Source organism: Mustela nivalis (assembly GCF_964662115.1).
Source record: "Mustela nivalis genome assembly, chromosome: 4".
In the NCBI taxonomy this organism is placed as follows: Eukaryota; Metazoa; Chordata; class Mammalia; order Carnivora; family Mustelidae; genus Mustela; species Mustela nivalis.
This window is the reverse complement of record NC_139023.1, coordinates 46,117,872-46,134,224: the sequence shown is the minus strand read 5'-3', so window position 1 is coordinate 46,134,224 and position 16,353 is coordinate 46,117,872. Positions and strand designations below refer to the sequence as shown.

Below are 16,353 nucleotides of genomic sequence, written 5' to 3'. Positions count from 1 at the left end.
GAGTGAAGAAGGAAAGGCAATAAATCCTGAAGACAAAGGGGGTCAGTGCACCCAAATCTTTGGCCCTTAAGGGACAGAAGTGGATGAAAAGGAGTTGGCATAGTTCCTGAAGGTTGCTCTAAAAACCAATCAAAGTGTGTTCCCTGGACAAAGCAGCAATGTGTGGAAATGCAAATTTTCAGGACCCATCCCAGACCTACTGAATCAGAAATGTGGGAGGGGGGCCCAGAAATCTGTATTTTAACAAGTCCTTTGGTAATTCTGATGCCCGTGTTATCCTTTAATAAATCTTATGGTTGTTTTTCTAATATATACTTTTGTAACAGTTTTTATAATCTTGGGCACAGTATTTGTATTTAGCTACTATGATGGTCTTGCAGAAGATACTGTTTCCTGACCCTGTATTTTGTGATTTTACTTTTCAAGTTCTACTTAAAATTTTCTTAATATGTTCTACTGGAAGTCATAAACATGTGTAACACAGTAATTATTATAGTAATATATTAACTTACTGGAAAGCAGGGTGTGCTTCTATATTGCTGGGGAGAGAATTCTTTGCTTTTGTTAAAGTAAGATGGTTCTGTAACCTAGAATGGTTAAGAACCATTGTATAAATTATTGAAACAGGTCTTAAGAAAGTATCTTTATTATTTTATAGTTGTACTTAGGATATTTCTTAAGTTCTAAGTTTGCTGTCTTGCCTCAGCAATTTTTAGTTGAGTACCCAGGCTTTTTATGTCTTGTCATGACAATTGTAGTTGCTCTTTACTGGGCTTCCTTCTCTATCTCTTGCTTTTCCAGTTAATTTACCAGTTGCTGTTATCTTTCTTTTTATGATATTTAGTAAGAATGAATGCTCCAAGACCATTTATTTTTATTTTTTATTTAAAAAAATTTTTTTAAGTTGATTCCACGCTCAGTGTGGAGCCCAGTGTGGGGCCTGAGCTCACAACCCTGAGATCAAGACCTGAGCTGAGATCAGCCTAACCAACTGAGCCATCCAGGCACCCCTCTCCTAGACTATTTCTGTTCATGTGTCTTCTTATCCCTCAGAGCAACTACCATAGAACTTCAGAAGACTTTTTCTTACCCTACCATTGCTTGCCATCCAGAGAGTCTTGCCTCTCCCCCCCTCCGACTGGGATGTAGTGTAATGGTTACCCTCTTTTTTATGTCCTTAGTTGCCTGTCATTTGAGAAACACCATTGGTACTATCTAGTTAATATATACAGATTAAGTGGGCTTTTGTGCTGCAAAATATCAGGTACTTAAATATAACAGTTTTCGTGGAAAAATGTTTTTCTTTTTCTTTTCTTTTCTTTAATTTAATTTAATTTATTTATTTGACAGAGAGATCACAAGTAGGCAGAGAGGCAGGCAGGAAGCAGGCTCCCTGCTGAGCAGAGAGTCTGATGTGGGGCTCGATCCCAGGACCCACGAGGGGTGTTCGAGCCCAACCATCTCAGTTGGAGGTTAACTGACCTGAGCTGAAGGCAGAGGCTTTAACCCACTGAGCCACCCAGACATCCCAAGGAAAGATGTTTTTCAAATGGCAAATACACTCTTAAATACAACCAGTGTGTAAACTGGGAATGAATGGTCTATGGTATGAGATCTGTCTATAAGAGCCAAAAAATTTCTGAAATTATTTGTGGCCTTGAGACATTTAACCCACTACCTTTGGCCTCTTTCTAGGAAGTTACCACAACCCCTGCTTCAACTAGTAAATCTTTTAGCCCCTTTTCTCAAATGATTTCCATTTTCTTTAGACAGAATATCTGGCAATTACCTGTTTTCATTAAAGAAATCTTCCCCAGGGCATCTGGGTGGCTCAGTCGGTTAAGTGGCTGCCTTGGCTCAGGTCATAATCCCAGGGTCTTGGGGTCGAGCCCCACGTCGGGCTCCTTGCTCATGGAGGAGGCTGCTTCTTCCTCTCCCTCTGTCTGCCACTCTGCCTACTTGTGCTCTCTCTCTATCTCTCTGGCAAATAAATAAATAAAATCTTTAAAGAAAAAAAAATAAAAAAAAGAAATCTTCCCCATTCCTGTTCATTTCCCTTAACACGACTTTCGTATTAAATACTGTTATACACTAGAAGGGGGCAGAGCAGCAGGGGTGTGAATCAGGATCTGTCTCTGTACTGCTTTAGTTCAGCCTGATTATATAGCCAGTCCTGCTCTTCTCCCTCCTCCCCCAGGCATTTTCAGGATCATGGCATGGCAATGCATTTATGTAATATATTTTTTGTGAGTTTAGCACACTTCGCATATCTGGCTTCTAAAACATCTGAGTTTCGGTGTACAAAACCTATTCCTGTTTCACAAGTGAATATTGTACATTTACAGTAACATTAACTCTATCGATCTTATAATTTCTGTTGTTATGGATATGGTGACATATAATTCATCATCCATACTGGAATACTTTGAGAGTAAAAGACGGTACTATTAATAATTACACCAGGGCGACAGGTGCACATGAGGATTGTCCTAGGCAAACGGGGCCATATAATTAACTCACTATAAGTCTTTCCACAGTCAGCTTTCCTCTGTAATTTCCTTTGTCTGTGTCTTGCTCACTTTACTAAGTTGTTATTAAATTGATTCAAGTATTGTGCCAAGGTTTGTGCTGTTAGCAAAGGTTGGATCTGTTTCAATTCAGTTTATCATACTGTCTTTATGCATGGGCCCCTTGTTTTCTAGTAACATGACAGAGACTTTGACATAATTCTAGTTTTTCCTAGAGCTAAGTGATTTTTTTTGTCTTTTTATTCTCTGGAAATAAAACAATGTAACAGTATTTTCCATATTAACTTAAAACTTATTGACCCTTTCTTTGATTTCTAGAATTTATTTATTTTTAAGATTTATTTATTTAGAGAGAGACATGAGTGGGGGGAGGGGCAGAGAGAGAGGGGAGGGAGAGAATCTCAAGTGGACTCCACACTGAGCACAGAGCCTGGTATAGGGCTCGGTCCCACAACCCTGAGATCATGATCTGAGCACAAGTCAAGAGTTGGAGGTTAACTGACTGAGCCACCCAGATCCTGCTACTTTTTTTTTCCTTTTGCTGTAAATTTCTGGCTTTCCCAATAATTCATCTGAAGAATTGTGTATAGTAGTCTAAATTTTCCTATTCACATACCCAGTGTTTGGCCTCCAGAATTTCTCCCAGAAGTAAGTGCTGCAGTCACTAACCCCATGGTCTTCAGAAGACTGTTTTGCTCTGGAAAGCTGATCTTGTGGCCTTAAGGTGATAAGGTGCTATGCTACATCAGGAAGCTATAAGGTAAATTGTTCTTATCCTCCTGATAACCCCACCATCTATTGATTATAACATCATGGCTCATAAAGCATTTATGGTTTCTCACCTTATCTTCAGCAGTCTTGTTTTGGGATAGGCAAGATAGGTGGCCTGTTTTAAGGCTGGGACTGCGGCTGTGATTATGTTACTTAGGTCACATAGCATAGGGGACTGGGCTGGAGCCCAGCCATCTCAAGTCCTGTTCACTCTTGAACATGTTTAGGCACAATGCCAATTGTTGTTTCTTGAACTTGTGTTCAATTTTGAGCCCTGGACTCTGAAAGAACATCCCTTGCTTACATTCCTGAACTGTGTTTCTATTAATGACTTCAGTTTTAGTTGCAAACCTTTAGGCATTGATGTCAGCCCTTTCACCTGGACCTTATACCTGCTTGTTCCCTGTATTTGGTCTAAATCATATTGACTTGTGTCTTGAGTGTTACCTTAAGCATGGCTAAAGAATCTCCTTATGTCACCCTAAAGACTACTTTTCACACCACTTTTCACCCCTGTATTTCCTTTAGACTTTCTGTCTTGGCCTTGCTGGGTCTGGCCTGGCTTGACTTTGCTCATGGCCTTGACGAAGTACTGGTATTACCAAATGTTGATGACTTGCTTTTTATTACCACCCCCCCCCCCCAACCCGTGCTGACCTTTTAATAGGATTATTAGGCCCAGAAGGCTAAAACTATAAGGCTGTTGAATTCAGTTGATAAAGAGAACCTTTTTAAGATGAAGGAGTATTTTGCCTTGATCCTGAAAATGTTTCAAAAATTTGATAAAAAATATTTGAGAGCCTTTTACTTTAATTGCTAATCCTTGCCCACTGACTTTTATTTTTTGTATCTCCCAAGTTCCTAAAATTTCTTTGAAATCTTTATTAGGGAAGTATAGGAATTTTTTGGAATTTAAAAGCCCCCCCCTTTTTTAAATTAACTAGTTGTGTTTTTTGTTTTTATTTTCCTTTTATTTTCTTTTACTTTGTTCCTTTAAGGGCTTGGGAAATATGCCTAGGCTCCTGGCTAAGGGTGTTTTTGAGCATTCATTTAAAAACAAAATGTTTTTACGTTCCTATTTATATATATAACACTGTACTGAATATGGAGCAGAATGAAAAAACAAGCATAGACTTCCATATGCTTACCATCTGGTAGGGCATATGAGGCTCTATCTGTCTAATACAAGGCATGTCATGGCATAGTATGTACTAGGAATACATATGAATCATGGAAGTGCTCTTGTGTCTCAGAAGAGTGTACATTAATTTGAGGAGCATCTAGAAAAGTGTGAAGTAGGAGTCCTTGAGATGGGCCTTTGGAAGTTGGCATGGTTTTACAGTTTTAGATGATTAGGTGGATCACTTCAAGAGGAATGGTCAGGGGGCAGAAAAAAAAAAGCAAGAATATAAGGTACTAATTTATGCAGTAGCTGGTAATTCAGTCTGACTGGAGTATGGTGAGATGGGGGATAGCATTGAAAAGAACTTGCTTGGTTTTTTCTCTTTCTGCTTCTGGTTACTTCTCCTTTGATTCTTCATTGTTCTTACTTTTCTTGCACCCTAAAGTGTATGTATTGTATAAGATTAAAAAAAGTTTTTTTTTAAAGCAGTTTGGTTTACAAGATTGAGAAGGCAGAGAGATTTCCTATACACCCCTTACCCCCACACATGATGTATACTCTCTCTTAATGTTAGCATTACCTACCAGACTGGTCCATTTTTTACCTGCTAAAGACTAACCTACACTGACATGTCATAATCATCCAAAGTCCATAGTTGTCATTAGGGTTTGGTCTTGCAGTTGTACTCTCTCTGGGTTTGGATGAATGTATAATGACATGCACTCAACATTGTAATATCACAGGGTATCTTCACTGCCCTAGACCTTCTCAGTCTTTATTGTTTCAGGCATTTCTTCTGTTCCTTTCTCTGTTTCTTCTCCTGGTACTCCCATTACATGTATGTTATACCTTTTGGAGTTGTCTCACAGTCCTTGGGTACTCTGCTCTGATTGTTTTTTCAGTCCTCTCCTTGCTTTTTGGTTTTCCAGATTTCTACAGATACATCTGTCCTCTGGGGTAGAGAGGTTTTTCTCAGCAGTGCAGTCTACTAACAGGCCCATCAACGGAGTTCTTAAAGCGCTAGAACTAGTGCTGTTGATCTGTAGCATCTCTTTCTGGTTCTTTCTTTGGATATCCATCTCTTCTTACTGCTTATCTGTTCTTACTTCTGATCTACTTTATCCACTAAAATCCTCAGGGTATCCTCTTGATTGTTTTAAATCCTTCATCAGATCAGTCCCTACTGTGTCTGGTTCTGATGCTTGTTCTGTCTCTTCAGATGTTGTTTTTTTGCCTTCTGGTATGCCTTGTCATTTTTTCCGGAGAGCTAAACATGGTGTATGGGATAAAAGAAATGCTGCAAATAGGCTTGTAGTAATATGATGGTGAGGTGTGGGGAGAGGGGAGGTGGTTTGTAGACTCATGATTAGGTCCCAGTCTTTTCATGAACCAGTGATTCTGGATGGCGGCCTTCACAACTGTTTCTCAGTTTTAGGTTTTTTTTTTCCCCTTTGATGGGATAAGATGGTTAGAGTGAGTTGGAGTTGGGTATTTCTCTTCTCCCACTGGAAAGCTAGAGAGCCTGGTAGAGTTGAATTGGTCCTGGTCAGTTAGGCTCTGATAATACCCCTGCAGGATAGGCGCCAGTTAACTAGTTGCCCCTGAGGGTAGACCTGATTGAGACAAACAGTGCTCTGGAGTACACATCTTTTTCTCAACTTATAATGGGATTATATCCCAATAAACCCATCATAAGTTGAAAATATTTTAAGTCAAACACACATTTAACAGACTTTAACCTACTTTAAATGTGTTAAGAACACTGACATTAGAGTTGATCACACTTGAGAACCACCACTGTAGTCTACCATATATAGCCTAGACTTCTTAATTTGGCATTGAAAATATTTTATTGTCTGGTCATAATCTGCCCTTCTAGCCATTATCATTTACTCTGCAACTTCTTGATGCACTCTTTATTTTCCCCAAAGTGAACTGCTGAAAGACTGCTCTTTGGACATATCTGTATTCTCATGATTGGAGAGGCCTTTCACTCATCATTTCTCTCATTCTCTTCCTGTTCCATTTTGCATGTGGTTGTCTTGGGTGTCAGACTAACATTCCATAGATGGGGTGGTTTTTATATTCTATAACACAGAGCATCCTAAATGGCAGTTTGCAGTCAGTCCTGCATTTAATACATCTTGAACATTTTAAATTACTTCTGTTTCTGTGTTGCTTTTGGTAAATTGTTTCCTCAAGAAAACCATTCCTTGACCTTGGCTCTCCCTGTCAGAATTTTGTACACTCTGTAATATCTTTAGTTGTAGTTGTCCAGTTTTCCTAGTAACTTTGTTAATGTGTTGTGACAGATTAAAATTTGAGTATATAGTGTATATGATACTAAATTGTGAATTAGTGGGACTTAATTGTGTAACATTGTACAACATTTGACAATAATAGTACTTGATATCCTGTCAAGGAAAATTTATCCCCAGATTTTAAGCTGGAAAATCACTGGAATAACTGCTTAGAAAAGAGTCACAAGTAAATGACTTTTGAGGTTTTGGTTACATACATGAAGAGTTGTATACAAATTGAAATGTCTTTGTGCTAATTCTTAGAACAGCCAATCAAATCTCAATTATGACAAAACAAGCAAAAACCATAAAGAAATGGGTTATAGTTACAACCCTGAGTCTCACTGATGGAAGTATTTTAAACTCTTCTACCCTGAAAAACCAAAATATAATAAAAAGACTTTCACAAAGTTTAATGTATGGGAAGTTAATGTAATCTCTTAGAGTTTGGCTTAATGATTATCAGAGATGAGTAGTACATTTAGAATAAATAATTTTTTTTTAATGAATGAAATTGTGCCCATAAAAGATAATGAGTTTCTTGAAATTCTTGATGATTTAAATATTTGGGGTATATCTTACATTCAATTTAGTGCAGAATTTTGGCTATATACAGTTTCATGAATTTTGACAAATGTATATACCCATGTATCTACCACCCCAATTGTGGTATAGAACATTTTGATCCTCAGATTTTGAAACTGTTACATTCTTTTGTGGAAGACAGTGAAGAGAAATCTTTATGTTGCTATAAAATCTATTATGTATAATTCATCAGTAATTTTCCTTTACCTTTCCATTGTCTGTTTATTTCCCATACTTTGTGGTGTGTTTAAAATCTTATCCCAGGGCCACCTGGGTAGCTCAGTGGGTTAAAGCCTCTGCCTTCAGCTCAGGTCATGATCTCAGGGTCCTGGGATCGAACCCTGCATTGGGCTCTCTGCTCAGCAGGGAGCCTGCTTCCTCCCTCTCTCTCAGTGTGCCTCTCTGCCTACTTGTGATTTCTTTCTGTCAAATAAGTAAATAAAATCTTAAAAAATAAATAAATAAAATATTATCCCAATGATGATCTTAGGATTGGGATAGGGAAGTTTTTCCTCTCTCCTTTTCAGAGGCCATATAAGGCCACTGGAGTTGCTCATCCACCTTCATTTATGGCTATAAACTATATATTCTCTCCTATTATTGTCGATTCACTGTGCCCCTTGCAAAAGTGAATTACTTCGACCTGAGCACTCCATCTCATCTCTTGTCTCCCCTTGGCAACTGCAGGACAATGCTTCAGCAATTTTCCATTTTCTACTGGATCTTTCCCATCTGATGCAAACCTGCTTTTGTTTTCTCACAACAGCATAAAAACTTCTGCTGATTCTGTTTCTCCCTTTGGTTATTGCCCAATTCCTTTGTCCTTCTTTCCAACGAGTTTCCTCAAAAGGATTTGTGTACTATTCTTCTCATCTCGTTCTTTCTTGAACTCACTTAAGCTTTTGTCTCTGTTATTCCTTTAAAACTGTTCTTACTAAGCTTAGATTTCCATCTGGTATTAGTTTCCTTCTGCTTACAGGGCTTTTAAAAACATTTCTGGCAGTACAGGACTTCCTGTGATAAACTCTTAGTGTTAGTATGTACGAAAAAGTTTTTATTTTGCCTTCATTTTTAGAAGATGTTTTTGCTGGGTAAGAATTGTAGGTTAAAAGTTTTTCTTTCATACTTTAAATATGCTTCCTAAGCAGTCTCTGGATTGTTTTTTTTTTTTTTTTTTTTGAATCTGACAAAAATTGTGTTATCCTTCTTATCTCTGTTCCTCTGTACCTATTGTGTCTTTTTTTTAATCTCCCTTTCCCAACCCAGTTGCTTTTAGATTACCCTCTTTATCCTTGGTTTTAAGCTATTTGATTGTGATGTTTATTGGTGTAGTTTTCTTCTGGGATCTCTGGGTTTATAGTTTTAATAAAATTTGAAAAAATTTTGGCCATTATATTTTCAAGTGTTTTTTTTTTGTCACTCCCTCTTGGCTCCTTACGGACTCCAATTACACTTATGTTAGGCTGCTTGAAGTTGTCCCACAGCTCAGTCTCTGGTTTGGATAGTTCCTCATGCTTACTGTATTTAAGTTTGCTGATATTTTAGTCTGTCATGTTTATTATTAATTTCATTTAGTGTCTTTTTCATCTCAGTCTTTGTGGTTTTAATTTTTAGAATTTTGATTTGGGTCTGAAAAAACACTTCAATCTTACATGTCTCCATTAACATGTTCAGTATTTACTCTGGCTTTTTGAATAGAATATAGCTATAATAACTGTTTTAATGTCTTTGTTTATAGTTCTCTCATCTTTGCCCTTTTTGGATTTGTTTGACTTTTCTCCCAGTTGTGGGTTGTTTTTCTATCTTGGAGTACTTGGTAGTTTTTCTTTGGATGTCAGACATTGTGGATTTTACCTTGTTGGATACTGAGTATTTTGTATACATAGAAGTATTCTTGAGCTTTATTCTAGGGCAGGGTTAAGTTATGGAAACAGTTTAATCCCCTTGGCTTGTATTTATAAGCTTTTGCGGGGGGCAGAATCAATGTAGAGTTTAGTTGGGGGTTAGTATTTCTCAGTACTAGGGCAAAACCTTTCTTAGTCTTCCACCTGATGACCTACAGATTAGGGGATTTTCCATTCTGTCTTGTGGGAACAAGCACTATTACCTGTCCTATGTAATCTTCAAAGGCGATTTCTTCCAAATTTTTGGTGTGTCTTTTTTCCTTGGCTTGCATGCATGGGGTGATCAGTAGTCACGAAAGACTCAAGATACTCTTTCTAGGTAACCCAGGCTTCTCTCTCTGTGGCTCACTCTTCTCTGTTACTAAGTACTGTAATCCGTACCCTCTTTAGTTCTCTGCCAGTTCTGTCTTTTCAACTCAGAGGACTGTCCTCTCTGCCTGGGTTCCCTCTTCCTGTGCTTTGTCTGGAGTTCTCTTCAGGAATTAATTTAGGGCAGTCCCAGGGCTTTCTTTGTTTTTGGTCTCCAGGGATCACTGTACTTTGTTGTCTTGATGTTCAGTGTCTTCAAAACCATCGTTTCCTATATTTTATCCAGTTTCTTATTTGTTTTGGGAGAGGGTGATAAATCTTGTGTCTGTAACCTCTTCTTAGCTGGAAATACAAATTCTGACTTAGCTCATTTTAGCCAGTAGAAAAGAGGAGATTTTTTGTTACATCTTGAAAGTTTACTTAAAGTAAAATTCACATATTGATGTTAAATCTGAATGGCTTACCTTATGTGTTACTGTTGTTACGCTTGATGGATATTTTTTGATTTATGTGATCTCGTGAGTATTGATCACACACAAGTTCATGGTTGGCAGAAGACATTTAAGTAGATATGTGTGTGTTCGGATTTCTGGAAACTGAAACCAAAGCCTAATGGTAGACTTTGGCCAGAAACTAGAGCCAAAACTAGACTTCGGTATATCTCTAACTTGCTACAAGAACTACTTATTTTTAATAATAATAATAAAAAATAGGGGCACCTGGGTGGTTCAGTGGGTTAAGCTGCTGCCTTTGGCTCAGGTCATGATCTCAGGGTCCTGGGGTCGAGCCCCACATCGGGCTCTCTGCTCAGCAGGGAGCTTTCTTCTTTTCCTCTCTCTCTGCCTGCCTCTCTGCCTACTTGTGATCTCTATCTCTGCCAAATAAATAAATAAAATCTTAAAAATATAAATAATAATAATAGTAGTAAATAAAAACAATAAATTTTCCCCATATATTTGTAAATCTGTGTTCTCTTTTTTTATATTTATAATCTAAAAAATTTTTTTACCTTTTATTTTCCAAATGAGAACACAGAAGATGAATCATTTGCTTCTGCCTTTGGACTTTTATTTTGGTGTTCTTAAGGACAGTATAATACTTTATTTATTTATTTATATTTCTTTATTTTCAATTGGATAGATTGATGGAATCATCAGTAATTTTGTTAGAGATTTTGGGATTATAAAGAACAGTAATCTTGAAGACTAGTCATGATATAGGTCATGTATTGGTTCATGTAAAACAAATGACTGGCATACTTCAGCTCATAAATATGTTGTGTTTTACAGGTCTTTGTAAACTCCTTGTTTGATTGTCATCTGTCATCTCTATTAATCGATCATTTATTTGAATTAGTGTAATAAATAATGGTTAAGGTCTCCACCTAGCTCATAAAAGGCTATAGTCTAGCTTAAATGGTGTTGACAGTCATTGTGAGGCCAGTTGAATGCTGAGCTGTTCTGAGAACAGAACAGAATCCTAAGGAGGTCATTGGCGCATTTATTGTGGGTAAACTGGGGATTGACTGATGGGATTTTGTTGTTGGAAGCTTAGGGAGTGGAATTAAGGGCTGATAACATACTGTAACACTTGGGCAAAAGTGTAAAGTTATGTTTGTATTAAGGTGTAGAAACTGTCCAAATCAGCTAGAAGTTTTTTTTAGTATAGAATTTTAATGTTTAAAAAAAATATTTGAAGTTAGGATCTCAAAAGTTTTTTCTCAGATATTAAGTGATTTACGTTTTTCATTTTTAATTCCATGAAAACATATTCCAGTTTGCGTGCGTTCTCTTATGTTTTTGTGTAGATGTCATCATCCATCTTAGATGATAAGGTCAAAGTTACTAAGACAAATCTTAGCACTAGCCTGTATCTCTGCATTGTGAACAGCATTTTGTGTGGTGGGTATCAACCACGATTTGATATTACTACACTTACATCAGTGATTATCAGTAGAGTTATCGTCTGCCACTTCAAGAAATGATACAGAGTGTACCTATCAAGGCAAAGATTTAACTCGTTATTTTAAAAAATAAATGATTTACATGAAATATTGACATTGTTGAGTGGTTACTCTATACCAAACAGTTTTTTATACTTCATGTGAAATAAGTCACTTTTGATATATGACTAGAATTACATTTTGCTACTGAGAAAACTGAAGCGAAGGGAGGAAAGTAGCTTACTAATGTCATATAGCAAATAGTACATTTGAGATATTCAAGGTGTGAAGATTGAGTCTGTGCTTTCCACCACTATGCTTAGTTTTGGGATTAGGAAACATGGGCAATTCATGCAAAATTAGTATGGTATCTTTTCTAAAAATTGAGAATCAGTAAATTTTTCAGAATATCCAGGTTAGGATAGTGGTGTGAATAGTGGTGAAGGACTTAAACTTTGGAATTCTTTAAAATTCACTTCCAGTATTTGATTATCTTAAATAACTCTATCAAGTCAAATAAATTGTCAACCCTCCCTTAGCTCTGCCTTTTTCCATCTGTACAAGCACAGATAATAGTAGTCCTTTCTGGTTATGTATTGTTTCCCCTGAGACATTATACTGAGCTATTTTAGTATTATTTTCAAGACAGGAAGACCCTGCAGTTTTTTTTCCAGGAACCCATTTGCTTTAACTGACTCAGATATCAGACCTTGGACACTGTTTTTTTTTTTAAAGATTTTATTTATTTATTTGACAGACAGAGAGATCACAAGTAAGCAGAGAGACAGGCAGAGAGAGAGGGGGAAGCAGGCTCCCCACTGAGCAGAGAGCCTGATGTGGGTCTTGATCCCAGGACCCTGAGATCATGACCTGAGCTGAAGGCAGTGGCTTAACCCACTGAGCCACCCAGGTGCCCCTGGACACTGTTGTTTTGATGACAAGTGTCCTTTGGGAAAACCTCTTACATTGTCAATGAAAAGTTTGTGGTTTTCCTGTTCATTTCTGTGTTATGTATTTTGTTTCAGAATGGCTGAAATGGTAGTTTTAAGAGTATTTGGAAATTGTAGCTTTATAAATGTCTGATATTTTCTAAGATGTATATTAAGCTACCAGTGTAGTCAAGGTGAAACTAATTTATTCAGGCTTTAAAGCTCAACAGCAATAACAACTCAAATTGTTTTTATTGTTTAACACTTTTATATTCTAAGTATGAATTTTTAATTTACTCTTTCCATAACTATACGTGGTGGGTGATTTAATTTCCTCACTATACAAAGGAGAAATATGAGGCTAAAAAAATGCAAGCAGTGGAGTCAGATTTTGAGTGTATCTGTCACCCTAGAGTCTGAGTGCTTAACTGTGATGATAAATCACCTCTCCTTGGGTATTGAGATCTTAAAATTGTATGTTTAAAAATAAAAGGGGAAATACCTATGTATCATTCTTATGTGGTGGAAATCAGGACAAGAATTATATACCCCAGGCCTCCTGGGGAACTGAAACAGGAAGTCCTCAAGAATTGAGGCAGTTCCTGGCGCCATTTCTTTCTCTGTTCTCTTTCATTAGTTTCTGTCTCTACATTTTGGCTTCCTTTGTACGTGTGGTTCATGTGTCCATTCATAAAATGGTACCTTCAACACCAGTTTCTTTAAAATCCAGAACCATCACCAAATAACTTAGCCTTTTATGGTCTGAATTGCATTTACTTGTGAAATAGAATCCTTTCATCCTGTTCATACTCTGGATTGTTTTCTTCTGGGTCAAGTAAGTGTCCATCCTTTAGTCACACAGCTGTGCCAATGAGTGATAGGTTGAGGAGGGATGACTGAACACATTCAGAGATATACACTTACATTGGTAGGGAAGGAGGTATGTATTGGCTGAAAAGAGCCCTCAATTGTGTCTGTACTAGCATGTATCAGATTTTATTAAGCACTGTCATAGAAATAACACAAATACAAAACACAAATATAAGTGCAGTTGGAATAAAAAGAAAAATATAGCATCAAAAATATGAAGTATAAATACAAAATACAAATAATATGTATATTAGAGATACAAGGAACTGATACCAGTTTATCATCTAGAAGCTAAGTTCCTGAAACTGGCTATGTAAATTCCATAATGGTTTAGAAGAATGTATTTTAAAGAATCATCTGCATAAATATTTTTGAAAAGAAATTTGAGTACTTTTGTATTTGTATTATCAATTCACCCTTTCTTATAGTAGGTATAATTAGGCACATAATTGGACATGCTTATCACTTTTTATTTGCAGTACATTATTTAAAGATTTACCTCATAGAATTTCAGATTTTATTTTCTGATTTAATTCCCAGATTTCAACAGATAAAAATTTGTCATTTTCTCATGCATTTTCAATTATTGGTGACTGCTTTTAAAATTTCTCTAGTTAGCCTGCCTCATTTCTATGATTTACAGTTTTCTGTGAAGTTTTAGAAAATTCTGAACAAACTGATTCTGTAGGAAACATTCTGGAGAGGGTTAATGGAAACTGATGAGTTTTAGTGTACTTGGTTTAGTTAACATTTTTCCACCTTAGTTTCAACACAAAGTAATTCTAGTGCTTTCTACTCTACTCTAGTGCTTTCTACTCATATTTCTAGTGCTCTCTGTTCACATTTGTGATCAAAATGTTGAAGATGTATGAGATATAAAATACACTTCAATATTGTTTGTTATGAATTGTGTTGTCTTGGGATCATGTTTTAAAAGGGAAGTATAGGGGCCCCTGGGTGGCTCAGCGGGTTAAAGCCTCTGCCTTCGGCCCAGGTCATGATCCCAGGGTCCTGGGATAGAGCCCCGCATCGGGCTCTCTGCTCAGTGCAGAGCCTGCTTCTCTCTCTCTCTGCCTGCCTCTCTGCCTACTTGTATTCTCTATTAAATAAATAAATAAAATCTTTAAAAAAAAATGAAAGGGAAGTATATATTAATTTTTAAATGATAATTTCAGGGAAAATACAATTCTGTGCATTTATTCAGTTTTGACCCAACATTTTTGGGAGCCAAATAGTTCTTTTACATTAACTGCACTATAGATAATCTTCCTGAGCTTTTTTAAAAAATTGCCTTTTTTTGATATCTTAATTCTTTTATTTTGTTAATCACATGTTTTGGCAGGTATCTATACACTCATCCTAGGCTTACTAAAATAGTTCAGTGACTAGAATGCCTCATCTTTTCTGTATATGGAGATTAGCTTTATTTTCTGAAGTACATTGATCCTAAAGCCACAGAACTCTACTTTTAGGTTCTTTGTGTTCATGTGGTAAAGAGAATTTCTTAGGACTTTTTTTCCCCCCTATGTATCACAAATATGAAACAGTTGCCATTTATTCCAACTGACTGGAAAATTTCCAAGGCAGGCTTCCTCCCTGCTTTTTTCATCCCCATGCTTTTCTTTCTAGAATTTCTCTCTAGCCCCCCCCCCCTTTTTTTTTAAAGATTTATTTATTTGACAGGCAGAGATTACAAGTAGGCAGAGAGGCAGGCAGAGAGAGAGAGAGGAGGAAGCAGGCTCCCTGCTGAGCAGAGAGCCCAATGCGGGGCTCCATCCCAGTATTCTGGGACCATGACCTGAGCCGAAGGCAGAGGCTTTAACCAACTGAGCCACCCAGGCACCCCTCTCTCTAGCTCTTCAACCTTTCCCAAGCTAGGTGCAGTTTCTGAACATCTCAGTGACAGTGATTTTTCCGGGTATATCTACTGGATTCTACAAATATCAGGAAGAACAAAGAGGAATGGGCAGAAAATAGGAAATTAGAAAAATATGAAATAGAAGGAGTTGGAGCAATGAGGCAGGCCCCTTTAACTTTTTAAAAGGGTATTTGGAAAACAAAGTGAGGCACTAGTTAGAACAGCAAAATATATAAGCACTAGAATAGACCTGGGTTATTGCTTTTCAAAGTTATCTATGGTTGAAGGACCAGATTTTTCATGTCCAGTTCATTTTAAATGGGGCCTACATGGTAAGTACATTTACCACATGCTTGGATCATAGTCTTTGAAAATGTCTGTTACTTTGTAGGTTTCTAAATGGCTTCTCTCTGTTTCTGTACATACTGTAGACAGGTATCAGTTCCCTGACCAAAATCAGTCTCCTGACATGTTGAGTAGTGTTGATCGTAAAATGTTGTTTCTTCATTTTGTAGCTGAGGTTACTAAATCTCAGGAAAGTGAAATGATTTCTGAATATTATACAGCTATTAAAAATTTGTTTTTTTAGTTTTAGTGGAAGATGACATAAAAGCAAAATTTGGCCTTTGTTTGAAAATGTTCATTATCAGTATATAAAAGTCAGAAAAATATGCCTCTGGGGCTGGGAGTTATTCACTTTGGGGGATATTGGTTGGGGATATTCACTTTCTGCATTATGGGTTTCTTAAATAATCTTTTGTGTGATCTTATATTTTTGAAATCAGAAAAAAATCAATAAAGATATCAATTAAAATAATACCAGAACAGGAAAAATGAGAAATGAGAGAAAAAGCTTAATAATTTAAAATATTTCTTTTATATTATTAGAGTAATGAGTTTATATGAGGATAGTGTCAAGAGATCAGGCTGAAAAGATTGTCAGGAATAGGATTGGAAAATGGTATGCAAGCCATAAAAGGTGTTTGCTTCTTCTCTTTCTCCCAAATAAAAAGCAAATGACTTTTTAACTACAGCAGGGAGCAACTGATGGATTTTCTATAATGAATACAGAGCAGGTTGGTTTTTAGCAAAGAAAATTTTAGTGCATTTTCTTTATCTATTTTAATGTAAGATTAATAGAGATCTACTTCAGCTTTATAAAATATAGTTCTGAACACTGCAGTCAAATGCCTCTCAACTATAAATAATAGCTTCACTGGTAGGAGAACACAAA

General features: G+C 36.7%; 1 protein-coding gene across 6 annotated transcripts in view; it reads left to right on the top strand.

The window, feature by feature from the left end:
- Positions 1-16,353, top strand: part of STIM2 (stromal interaction molecule 2) — a 146,089-nt gene that overhangs the window by 71,866 nt on the left and 57,870 nt on the right. The gene's annotated exons all lie outside the window — the stretch shown is intronic.